Source organism: Pinus tabuliformis, chromosome 1_2 (genome assembly GCF_031772625.1).
Source record: "Pinus tabuliformis cultivar Carrire ecotype Pingquan chromosome 1_2, CPIR1, whole genome shotgun sequence".
Classification (NCBI taxonomy): domain Eukaryota; kingdom Viridiplantae; phylum Streptophyta; class Pinopsida; order Pinales; family Pinaceae; genus Pinus; species Pinus tabuliformis.
The window spans coordinates 871,534,825-871,547,971 of record NC_142298.1 but is presented as its reverse complement, the minus strand read 5'-3'; the positions used below and the strand labels follow the sequence as shown (position 1 = coordinate 871,547,971).

The following is a 13,147-nucleotide window of genomic DNA, read 5'->3' as shown; positions in this document are numbered from 1 at the left end:
TTACAATGATATTATCTTTAACTTCTCCTCTTTCTTCCTATGTGTGACATATGCATTGTTCTTCATTTTAGAAAAACATTGGAAAGAAAAAGGCGGTGAAACCTAGAGACCATATAACAAATTCACTCTCGATATAACTGTAAATTTAAAACCCTGCTTCTCTCTATCCCCTATATGGACAATGGCTCGTTGCAAAGGCATCCCCTACAATTTGTGTATACTAAATTCCCATGCCATTCTTAAAGGAATTTGTTTCATATTCCCTCTAACAATCGGTGCTATAGGCACAATGCTTGGACAATTTATATCAAATGGGATATCTATGTAATTCTAAAAAATAATTGTAGCAAACACTGAAAGTTCAGGTGGCTTCAAACCAGGCATATAGTAGATATACTCACCATATCCAAATGCACCATTTACTAGCCCAACTTTAACCCACAAATTACATATCAACATCAAATTCTCTCCATGGTGTAGCAATACCTCATGATCCAAAAAATCATCGTCATTGTCATTTTTTTCTATTCTTCTCATCTTCTCTAAGACACACCTCACAATTGAGTTATTCAATGATTTTAACATCTACCGATTGTGCAAGTTCACCAAATTATTCATTGCAAACAAGTGAACCAAAGAATCAAACAAACTCTTTTCCTCTTGACGCAGGAAACTGTTAACACATGACATTAGAAGATCCCAATCATGCGGAGTAGGATCTGTATTTATGATATTCATTAAAAGATTTCAAAAATACGCTTGTCTAGGATCATCTCCCTCTTGCCTGAATATTTTATCCAAAGTGACAACAATATTGAATATTTCCCACAACACCTTCCCTATTGTTCTCCCTGCATACAAAGGTTTATCCTTGACAAGAGGCAGCTGCCCAAGGTCACCAACAAGAATCATCGACCTTCCACCAAAAGGAGAGTCCTTCTTCTCAAGAAAGGCTTCCCGCAAACGTGCATCTATCTGTACAAAAAGCCTCAGACCTATAAAGCTCATCTCATCAATTAGAACATAATGAATGTGCCTCATTTCTTCTTGAAATGTTGCTAGATATTTCCCACTCAGCAGTCTCATATCTTTTATGGGAATGTTTAAATATGAGTGTATTGTCTTTCCATGTATATTGAAAACAACAATGTTAGTGGGTGTGAGCAATAATAGTGGACTCCTACCAGCCATTGCAAGAGAAAAAATAGCATGAAAAATATATTGAATAAGAGAAGACTTCCTAGTTCTAGTTGTACCTTGAATAATCATTCTCAACACATCATCCATTTCAGCATCAACAAAGTGGTGCATAACGATCTCAAAAGCAGCTCGTTGTTTCTCAGACAAAGAGGAATGTGCAACTATTGTCTCCCCAATTGAGTCACCACTAACAACACCTGCTAACTGGCCATATTTTATAAAATTGATAGCCTATTCCAAAACTTCATCTGGTATAATTCTTTCTTGCCAATTATAATCAATATTGTGGTCCCTTCTCCCAAGATTGTTAAAGTTAGAAATCGCTACACTATTCAAAGGAACAACCCAGGAAAGAACCTACTACTTTTCAGGATCTCTGTCAACATTATCTTCATGAAAAGAGGCTCAACATCCTCTTCATTACTCTCATCTAGCAAAGGCCCTCGATCAACATGCCATGTGTGATATCTAAGACTCCTCCAATTCTCAATGATAATTTCTCTTGAATTTCCTATATCTTAACCAATGTCGCAAATCGTCTTCTAAAAAAGAAACTCACTCCAACAAAATGTTTCAAACTCTTTTGACCCCTCGTTTGGAATAGCATAGAAACACGACCAGACATAAAAAATAACATGCACATGACACAGTTTCCATGCGTCCTTCCTCTGCTTTGAATCATAGTTCCACGGTCTCATTGTTTCTATCAAACACAAATGCTCTAGGAAATGGGGGTGATTTTGATATAGCTAAATAAAATTGTTCTGACATGAAATTTCATCAAATTGCATTGACAGTCTATGCAACACTTTCTTTCCAACATTTAACACAAAAAATTGCGATTTCAAACAACAAGAGGCAACTTTAGCAACATATGGAATTTTTCTTGCACACCAATGTCTCGCTCAACAAACATCTCTGCAAGAAAACACTTATATGTGAACAACGCAAGAGCATCAGATACACCTACACTTGCAACCCTTGTCAACATCTCAAGTTAACTTTCAGACCTTCTTTCTGCCTTCGAAGCATATTTCGTAATATATTTGATCATTGCGTATTGAGAAACAAATGCTTGAAAATCAATGTTTGCTCGCCACATAGTGAGAAGATCTGCATTATGGACATTCAAACTATCATCGTTCCGTGTCGCTTCATATTTCGTCCTCTTTTTTTCATCTACATACATTTCGAACTCAGCATGAACCTCCCATGGAGAATCATAATTGCATGAAAGGATAGAGCCCTTCTTCCATAGAAAAGAATCAACACTACATTTTGTGTGTCTTTTCACTATGTTGACCAAATTCTCATAATGTTCATTATGATTACACAGAAAAATCTGCGAGCTTTTCAAAAGGAATGAGTCATATTAACACTTCAAGGAACCATCACATTACAACAATGTATGTCGCATGGATTCCACGTTGTTACATAATTTCAAAGTAGGACTTGGCTTCATCAAAATCTAAATGGTTCTTCCAATCTAATGTTTCCCTATTCAGAGATCCTTGCAGCCACAGGAAACTGTGGATGTGTGCACAGGTCCGATGCTGCAACTCATACCTGCCATTTTTTCCCCATAGTTAGGATATAAAAACCAACCCAAAAAAAAAAATCCACCATTCCAAGCCCATATACAATATGTCAAAAGAAAGAACCACTAACCTATAACAAAATATTTGCCTCTCAGATACTTCTCAAGAACCACTTCATGAAATATATTGAATCTTTGGTGCATGTAGAGAGAAACTACATGCGAGTACTGAATACCATTCTCAATATTTTTTTCATGTTCATTATGTCGATGAGAACATGTCATTGAAGAAATAATAGAATGCAAGTTAGGAAACTTAGTGTCAGTTACACTCAATGTAAAAAATAATGTTGGGAAAACCAATTGCATCATCATGTCGGTTAGATCAAAATAGAACTTTGTCCAATATTCCCTTGTACCCCTAAGACAACAACCAAAATGAATTAATTTCTTTACTAGTTTATTGTCAGGTAGATCCCCGATCTATTGACGCAACTCTTGAATAGTTTCAGGTGCACTCTCATTGATATTATTTTTCAAGAAGAAAGAATTTATTCCCTGGCTACGATGACGCATAATCATATTCAACAGGAAATACTAAAAAATGAGGATGGCTTCCAAATCTCTGATCACAATACCTAAGTAGATGCAAACCATATTCATGCATTTCAACATTGCAAATACATGGATGAAACCAATCACCATCACTAGTGGGAAACAAAGTTGGGAAGGCCATGTCTAGCAACCCCTCAGTGTTATATTCATTGATAGGGGATGTGCCAATATCTATCCATTTGACTGCTTTGTCACCTCTAGAATATGCACTTTCAATTAATCTCCTTATTCGTTCCACTTCCCTACACTCATTAGGCATCTGAGAGAGAAACGATGATGGATGGTAGTGCAAACCACCAACCCCCAACATTTCAATGTCCTCATCGACTCTCCCCATTTCACCCAAATCAATATCCACATACTGCAACCTACTAGACACATCAATGAGTCGTTTTGTCAGAGAAGCTATAGAATCCATATTGATTCCAACATCCCTGTAATATTTATCCATCTAAATTTTGTATACCAATGCATCTAAAACATGCTTCCTCTTCACATAGCATTCATAATACTTAGACTCAACATCGCATCTCCTTACAATTATAAAATCAAGTTGCTCCACACATCGTGGAAGCTTCCTCACAATCAAAGATATGTCTTGTGGAAAACTAATTGTATGCCCACTATATTTATATTTTCCACCTCGGGCATGTGTCACTTGTAATATTGGATTCACTCACACTATTAGCATTTCTTCAACCTGCGTAAAAACTCCTAGCACCCTAGGTTTCTCACCAAGATCCATGTTATTAAATCAAGAGAAACAGTGAGCACCCCTCTAATTCTTACACCTTTTACAGATGGGCCCTTCATGCCATCTCACAACTTGTATACCAAGATATTATTCATTACAACCTTTACACATTTTGACAACAGACAAGTTATCAATCCTGCAATATAACTTTTTATGCACCTCAATCATCTCCCTGGTAAAATCATGTCAGCTAGTACCACTCGCTCTGTGAAACACAAACCGAGATGGAGGACAATCTAACACAACCTCCCAGGTTGAGCATTCGCTTTAACATTTATTTCCATAAATTCATGGGAATGCATTCTTCTATTTTGGTTGAAATTTGGTTCATTCTACTTGCATAAATTTAAAATCATAATGCCAAATGAAACCTATAAAAAATCGACTTGCTAACTTTTTGAGAGAAAATACATACATCTCTAGCCCAACACACCCACCCATCTCAACCTAACGAGCCGGCAAAGGTTGCATTTTTTTTGAATTTACTTATTGACCACTATTCACTCCAATATTTATCTGCCAAAAAAAAAAATACAATTAAAATATGAATCTAACATTTTCCAAACACATATTCAAATGCACAAATCCCAACAAAACAAATCTAGTTGCATGACTTGTCCTATCCGATGAGAGGGACCCTCCATAGACTCTCTATGAATAACAACATTGAAAACACACTTTCTTCCAAATACACTTGTTTTGACATTCCCAACTCACTATCGCAAATTGTCAACCATCCAAGCAAGCATAGTACTATCAGCAAAAACCTCAGATGGCCAAAACCCATCTTGACGAACACACAAATTCTCTGTTCCTTCCGCCTCTATCTCTCCACCAATATCCCTTACAACATTTCTTTTCACTAACCAATGAAAGAATAGAAAACGTGGAACAATTAATATATTCCATTCACATGTAAAAATCCTATCGAAACAAAAAACTCCTTGATGCACCTGTTATCTTCCAAGATACCTAGCACAAACAGAATCTGATAGAGTTGTGATATTCACTATATAGTTGCTAGAATGAATGCTCGACCCCACATTACTGTATGATGACTGAAATTCCCCACCGTATCGCCCAACATATTGTTACCATCAATAAAACCCGATGTTGCAAACCGCTCACCCCCACAAATGTGCCCCTGTTCCAATAGTCCATTTGTTCTGTTCTGCGCAAAGGAACCATCATTCTCACATGCACCAACACTTTCTTTGCAAACACAATGTTGGAAAAAATACACAACGATAAGAAATTTTTGCTTCCCTAGATAAATGTCAACATGTTCAACATCCACATAAAGGAACAATTTCAAGCAAATCTTATTCCCATCATACTATTGATATTCCCGTATGTACCATTGTCTACTCCATCATGTTGACGAATTATCAATGCTCTTTTCTTTTCCTGGTACATGGCTCTTCTACGTGAATTTACTACATCCTCGTTATATCGATACCATTACCAATGATATTCATCCACTCTCTCACATGAACCAGGAAACTGAGCTCTTTTCGAACCACAATTTCTTATTCCTTCAGTTGACATTCCTACACCAAATTTCAACTCAATTTTAATTTCTCTTTTCAATCTTCTTTCCCATCCCACACGCTCAACAAGTATAATTGTTTAAGCATAGACACCTTACAGAAGAAATAAAATTCAATACTAAATAAACTTTAAATACTTACAATCATCCTAGCATATTACATAGACATCATATATATAAACAACATCTCTATCACTACAACACACACAAAACCACCACTTTCGCAATCTCATATAACCAATAAGGAATCACTCTACACAATCCACAGATACATACATAGAAAAATAACACTCAAGTGTCATGGCACCATCCCATAGTCGCGGCCACCTCTCTCCTCCCCCCCCCCCCCCCCCACTATTCCTCCCTATCCCTCCCACCCTTCGAACTGCTTCCATATTGTCGGGTAGACTCTCTCCTCGCCCTTTCTATTCCTCCCAACCTGTCCTGACATCTGATCTTTGTTGGCATATTCAGGGTTGAATCTCTCCTCCCCCTTTATATTCCTCCCCACACACCCTGACCTCCAACCTCCGTCGGCATAGTCGAGGTTGACTCTCTCCTCCCCCAGCTATTCTTGCCCACCTGTCTTGACCTCCGACCTCAGTCGACATAGTCGTAGTTGGATCTCTCATCCCCTTGGTGTTCCTCCCTACCCAACCCGACCTCTGACCTTAGACCTCAAGTTTGTTTATTAACTTCACACTTGCCCCATTTTCGACAGACCCCTGGGATTTCCACCCCAGTAACTAGCTAGGAATCACCACATATGCCATCCTTTTCTGACCAAGGAACACCCTTACCTATCACACCAACCAACCAGCACTCACCATGCATATAATTCTTTTTTACTAAGGACAAACCTCGCCTATCACACCAACCAACCAACATTCGACATGCGTATCATCCTCCTAACCAACGATGACCCTTGGTTGACACACCAACCAACCACCAATCACCACATGTACCGTCCTTTTCTGACCAACGAAAAACCTCGGTTGTCACACCAACCAACCAACACTCGACATGCACAAGCTTTATCTCTCGGGGGGGGGGGGGGGGGGGGGGAACGCAAGATGCACCCAATCTACGCTATAAAGCCATAATGTTGCTCTCTTAGGCCCATCCAACTCACTCTCTGCCTTCACCATGAATTGGAAAATGGATTCCTTCCCTCCCATGCTGAATGCATAAAATGAAAGCCCTCGTCCCCACCCTCGAAATATGGCTGAATTCTACGTTCGCCATGTTGAGTTTCTTTCCTCGACCCTGGCTCTGCATAAGAGGTTCCAAAACCTGCACCCTTGCTTCATTCCAAAATTTTCTATATTTCATATGTTCTCTAGTGCTACCCCTCCTGAGCTTCAACACTAAAATCGTCAACATCTTCTCACCCCTTCTTCTTTCGACCAACTCGGATGGGGATTTCCATGCATGGTGGATCCAATGCTCTAGCGCTCATTCTTCCCCATGATTTTTACTTCCACTTACACTTCTCCTTGCATAGGTCATTTCTGCGTGCACCATTCTGGGGCCTGAAAGTAACTACATGTTGTTTTGCAAAATCTTCCACTCCCTATCCCCCAAGCGGAAGACTCTAGCAGAAGATACCCATCCTCCTAAAAATGTAAGGCTGTCAAAGAATTCCTTCGAGCACCTCAATGCACCATCACAGGCAGAAGAAGAAATAACTTCATCAATGCACACATTGTCCCCTCTCTACCCTAGAAGCATATACATTAACAACCGAGAAGAAAAGACATACCCCTCCCATACAAGTGGTTTACATGTAACCTTTCACATTAATAAATGTGTCTCTAAGACCCATGTATTCAATTATATGTTTCTTTTCACTAAAGTTATCTTTTTAAAAATAAATGGTGTTGAGCTGAGAGTTACCACTTTCCCTTTATTATGTTTTCATGATTTGTAGTTTTTCATTGCTCATCTAGTTCCAAATTCTCCCATCGGGAAACAAAATTCACATACATACTAATTCAAAAAAAATGGTAAATTTATCACCAATACTTATTTCGTTGTTATGCTTCACAATTGTACAAACATTTGTTGTTAAATTTTCATAAGGCTACATTGTTCTTTACTTTGATAATTTCTTTTCATCATTAATATAGTAATTTCACCCCATATCATAATTAAATTATTCAGATCTACAACATTATACATTAGCATATGTAATTATATAGAAATAACATCATCATCATCATCATCAATGCAACAGAACATAAAAGGAGCAGTAGAAGGAAAGCATGCACACACATAGAGACACCAAGATTGGTCCGAGACCAGGAAAAAACCCATTATGGGGAAAACCCTTGCAAATATTCTTCTTCTTAGATCATCATCAAATGATTTAGAAAAAGAGTGTACAATGATCCATAACTTTATCTATGCAACAAAATAGCTATGGTATCCATGAAACAGATCTAATCATGCTTGAAAACAAAACCCTGATTCTGATGATTGTAATATGACGTCACTAACTGTAGACAACTGCTAGATACTACCATCACTATGTCGAACACCGCTGAACACTGAGAAGAAACTTTAGAATATTGAAATCTCATCTTTGAGTCTTGGATGTAGGGAGTAGGAGTTGTGTGAGCGTTTATAGTAGACCTAGTTGCTCTCTGTGACCTGTATGTCAGTGTCTATGGTAGCTCAGACACTCTTAAACCATTCTGTGCATGCGTCCAGTGACCAACTCACCAAATCTTCTCAAAAACCCTTGGACGCACTCTTATAGTTATTGTGCATGTGTCTAGGACCTACTAGACACTCTCAAGACCACTATGTGTGAGTGTCTAGGGACTGACACCTCCAGATCTGCCTCTAGAACCCTAGACGCTCTCCTAAGATTTTGTGCCAGTGTTTATAGGTCTCTGGAGGCTCTCATAGGCTTGTGTGCCAGCATCAAGGGACTAAAATTCCTAGTTATGTTCCAGTGTCTAGGGCTAGAAAGCACTAGATCAATGCGAGCTTCGACCTTGAGATTGCAGACCATTGTGTAAACTTTCCTCCGACATACCTATGCGAACCAAGAAAATAAGAGAAGAGAAGATGGCTTGATCAAATGTGTATAAATGAGCTTGAGGTATCTTCTATTTATAGGATTTAATGAGTGTCCACTTGGGGTTAGGCAATTACTTATGTGGTTAAGGCTGACCCATTCCATAATACATGTATGAATAAAATAATTCACAACTCAACTTTCGCTTGACCAAATTGGGTGATATTTAGGTCGATTTTGGTCCTCTCGAAAAGAGGAATATAATGAAATCATTATATAGGTAATTTGAGCTGTCCAAGGTGGAATTTCACTGCAGTTGCAAAAATTAACACTCCCTCTCAACTAGGGAGGATTCCACCTGCCAATATTTGTCCATCAATCAATATGCCATTTTGGAATCTTCAAGTGTCATCATGTATCATCATGTATCATCTATGTCATATAGACATTGTGCCATGTTCATCTCAAGTGTCTCATCATAAAAAATCATCATTGTACATCTCGATTTATCCTTTGCTTATTCCTGCTTATCTCTTGATTATTCCTGCTCGTATGCTAAACATTATCGAATCTATAAAAAGAAGAATTTGTTACCAGAGGGGAGCTTAAGCTACCACCCTCTATCCATTAGGCTACTACCTGGAATCTTTGCCAGCGGGCTGCTACCCAGAATATCCTCAATTGTCATCGAAGAGTATATCATCAAGGAGCACATCTCAACTTGGAACCACATCGGGGAGCACATCTTGACCCGGAATCTCATGGGGTAGCTATACATCTATGACCCCATATCGAGCAATAGGATTTCCAAACACACAGGGGAGAAAATCGTCGACCCTAGAATCTCATCGAGGAGCTTACCCTTAACCCAAAATCTTATTGGGGATCTTACCCTCAACCCGAAATCTCAAAAGGGGAGTAACTCTCAACCCAATCCTATTTCCTATTAGTCTTCCCAACAATTAATATCAATAGTCACGCGGTAGAACACCTACATCATAATCACCTTGGGTTGTACACCCCAAGTACACTCTCAACTCATTGGCAATACGAGGAGTGGTATTACCAACAAGCTCTGCTTGTGGGTATGATGCCAACTGGGGTATATTCTGCAAATACCAAACAAGGGAGTAGCACCTACAACCCTATGAGTAACATATAGGGGTCATGCCCTATTTTCCAGAGTTCCCTCAACTCGAGGAGCCCTTATCCCTCAATTCCTCACCCTTGGAGCTCAAACAGGGGGGAAGAGTTGGTTCAGTGCCACTAGTACAAAATGGCTAATTCGTTACTAAAAAAACAACTAAAATTTTCATATAAACGACCATTTTTTAGGTGGTGACCAATAGTGGCTAATTTACAGTATCTTATAATGCGGCCAAATTTTAGTTGTTTTTAGCTTAGTTATAAATTTGTTGCCTCAATTTTATCATATAGTAGCATATTTAGTCATAAATTTGGTCATTAATTTAGTCATTAGTTTGCACAATTAATGACCAAATACACAACAAAAAATACTACTATATGCTCACAAAAAAAAACCAATTAATGACCAAAGAAATATGACCAAAATGTTGGTCGCGTTATAAGATACTATAAATTAACTACAAATAGTTATATATATGCAAATTTTAGTCATCGTTTGAAACCAATTAATGAACAAAGGAATATGACTAAATTTTTATCGTGTTATAAATTCTATAAATTAGCTACTAATAGTCATATATATGAAAAATTTAGTCGTCATTTCTAATCACAAATTTATCATTTACAGTAGTCATTTATATTTTTTTGTAGTTTCATATTCATTATATAACCGACTAATTTAATAGTTTATATTCATTTCATTTACTTTGATTAATAAAACTATAAATGACTAATTTAGTCGTATATTGATTTTATTTTTGTTCATTGTTAATCAATATAAACTACTAATTTAGTAGTTTTAGATTGATTTTATGTGTTCATTATTAATCAATATAAATTAATTAGTATGATTTTGCGACTAAATTAAAAAAAATGTTATACAATATGCATATTCATCTAATATGAAAACACAAAGCTACATATGTTAATTATAATACTAAATAATATCAAGTACAATTATAAATAATTTCAACTACATAAATTAGATTATATGAAATGTCAAATATTATAATATGAGTTTCCAACTTAATATTAGTTGGACTACAGTTTATACATAAAATATTTTATCATCACTTCAAAACATTATCATTGTGTTTCTAAGGCATTTTAGGTGAATCCACTAACTCTAAAAACTTGACAAATAGTCTCTATGTGTATGTCTCATGTGAGATATTGGCTTTAAGGGTGTCACTAGACTGGTTCTCTTCTATCTCTCTTTCTGCATTTGTTGCTCCAATTTTATTACTCTCCTCTTTCTTCAACCCCTACTTCTTACCATCAATACTTAGTTCCTCTTCTGAAAATTAAAAAAGATACAATGCAGAGTATAAGACATGAAAGATAATGAACGTTGGAATATACTATAAAGGATTAATACACCATATACCTCAACATCAATTATGTCAATGCCACTTTTCCCCAGAAACGCAAGAAACTCAAACTAGTTTTATTCAAATGGAAACTAGTAGCCACTATTTCACTATATGACCTACATAAACAAAGAAAATAAAACATCACCATAGAAAAGAACACCTCAAAAATTTGCATCCAATACGAAAAAAAACTATTTAAATTTTCCCATATATTAATTGATCATTGACAATAATAATATGTACCTGTAGCAGAAAAGTGAGTATATTTACTGAAAATGTGAAATTTAGGCATAATGTCTTCTTAATTTAAGACCCTTAACATATTGAAATGACAAAATATCAATGGACTATTCATATTAGACAAATAAATTTAAGGACTACATTAAAAAAATGAAGGAATCAATACAAAAAAACTATACAAGCCTTTTTTTCGGCATAGAAAAGATACATTGTCACTTAAAACAATTTTGATATCTCCTTATCATGTGATCTAAATTTATGGAAAAAATATCAATCATGAAACTCGGGAAACTCAAACTAGTTTTATTCAATTGGGCGATAGTAGCCACTATGTCGCCAGATGACCTGCATAAACAAATCAAATAAAACGTCACCATAGAAAATAACACCTGAAAAGTTTGTATCCAATAACGAAGAAAACTATTTAAACTTTCCCATATATTAACTGGTCATTGACAATACTAATATGTACTTGTAGCAGAAAAGAGAATATAGTTACTCAAAATGTGAAATGTAGGCATAATGTCTTCTTAAGCTAAGACCCTTAACATATTGAAATGTCAAAATATCAGTGAATTCTTCATATTAGACAAATAAATTTAAGGATTATATTAAAAAAAATGAAGGAATCCATACACAAAAACTATACAAGTTTTTGTTTTTTTGTTTTTTTTTTTTTGTTTTGTTTTGTTTTTTTTTTTTTTCCGGCATAGAAAATATACACTGCCACTTAAAACAGTTTTGATATCTCCTTATCATGTGATCTAAATTTATGGAAAAAATATCAATCATGAAACTTGGGAAACTCAAACTAGTTTTATTCAATTGGGCGATAGTAGCCACTATGTTGCCAGATGACCTGCATAAACAAAGAAAATAAAACATCACCATAGAAAAGAACACCTGAAAAATTCACATCCAATAACGAAAAAAACTATTTAAATTTTCCCATATATTAACTGATCATTGACAATACTAATATGTACTTGTAGCAAAAAAGGGCATATATTTACTGAAAATGTGAAATGTAGGCATAATGTCTTCTTAAGCTAAGACCCTTAACATATTGAAATGTCAAAATATCAATGAATTTTTCATATCAAACAACTAAATTTAAGGACTATATTAAAAAAATGAAGGAATCAATACACAAAAGCTATACAAGCCTTTTTCCGGCATAGAAAAGATACATTGTCACTTAAAACAATTTTGAGATCTCCTTATCATGTGATCTAAATTTATGGTAAAAATATCAATCATGAAACTCGGGGGAAATTTACCTATGTCATTTGCATTAAACAATTTACAGAGCACATATGACCATGAGCCAAGTCTACTGCATGAATTAGTCTCGAACCTAATACCATTGCAAGTACAGTAGAAAAAATAATTTACAAATAAACAAATAAAAATGCATAAACAAATAATGATTGAGGAGTTAAAGTAGCATAATAAAGAGAGTTGAAAAGAGTCAAAAACATATGCAAGCTTCAAAAGGAATAGATTCAAAGATCTATGACCTATAAAATGGTGTCTTAATGTTGTCCAAGTATCAATGTTCAATAAGTAGCAAGTATTGTGGTTCGAAATCAATATGTTCTAATCTATAATAGTCTCATAAATTATCCTAAGAGATTGACTATGTCGCACACTAATATGACATTTTGGGGAAGATCTTATGCTAATAGTAAATTCATGTGTGTAGATT

At 35.9% G+C, this 13,147-nt stretch overlaps 1 pseudogene; it reads right to left on the bottom strand.

Annotated features, from left to right (window-relative positions):
- Positions 1–747: 747 nt before the first annotated feature.
- Positions 748–13,147, bottom strand: part of LOC149208711 (lysine-specific histone demethylase 1 homolog 3-like) — a 46,220-nt pseudogene continuing 33,820 nt past the window's right edge.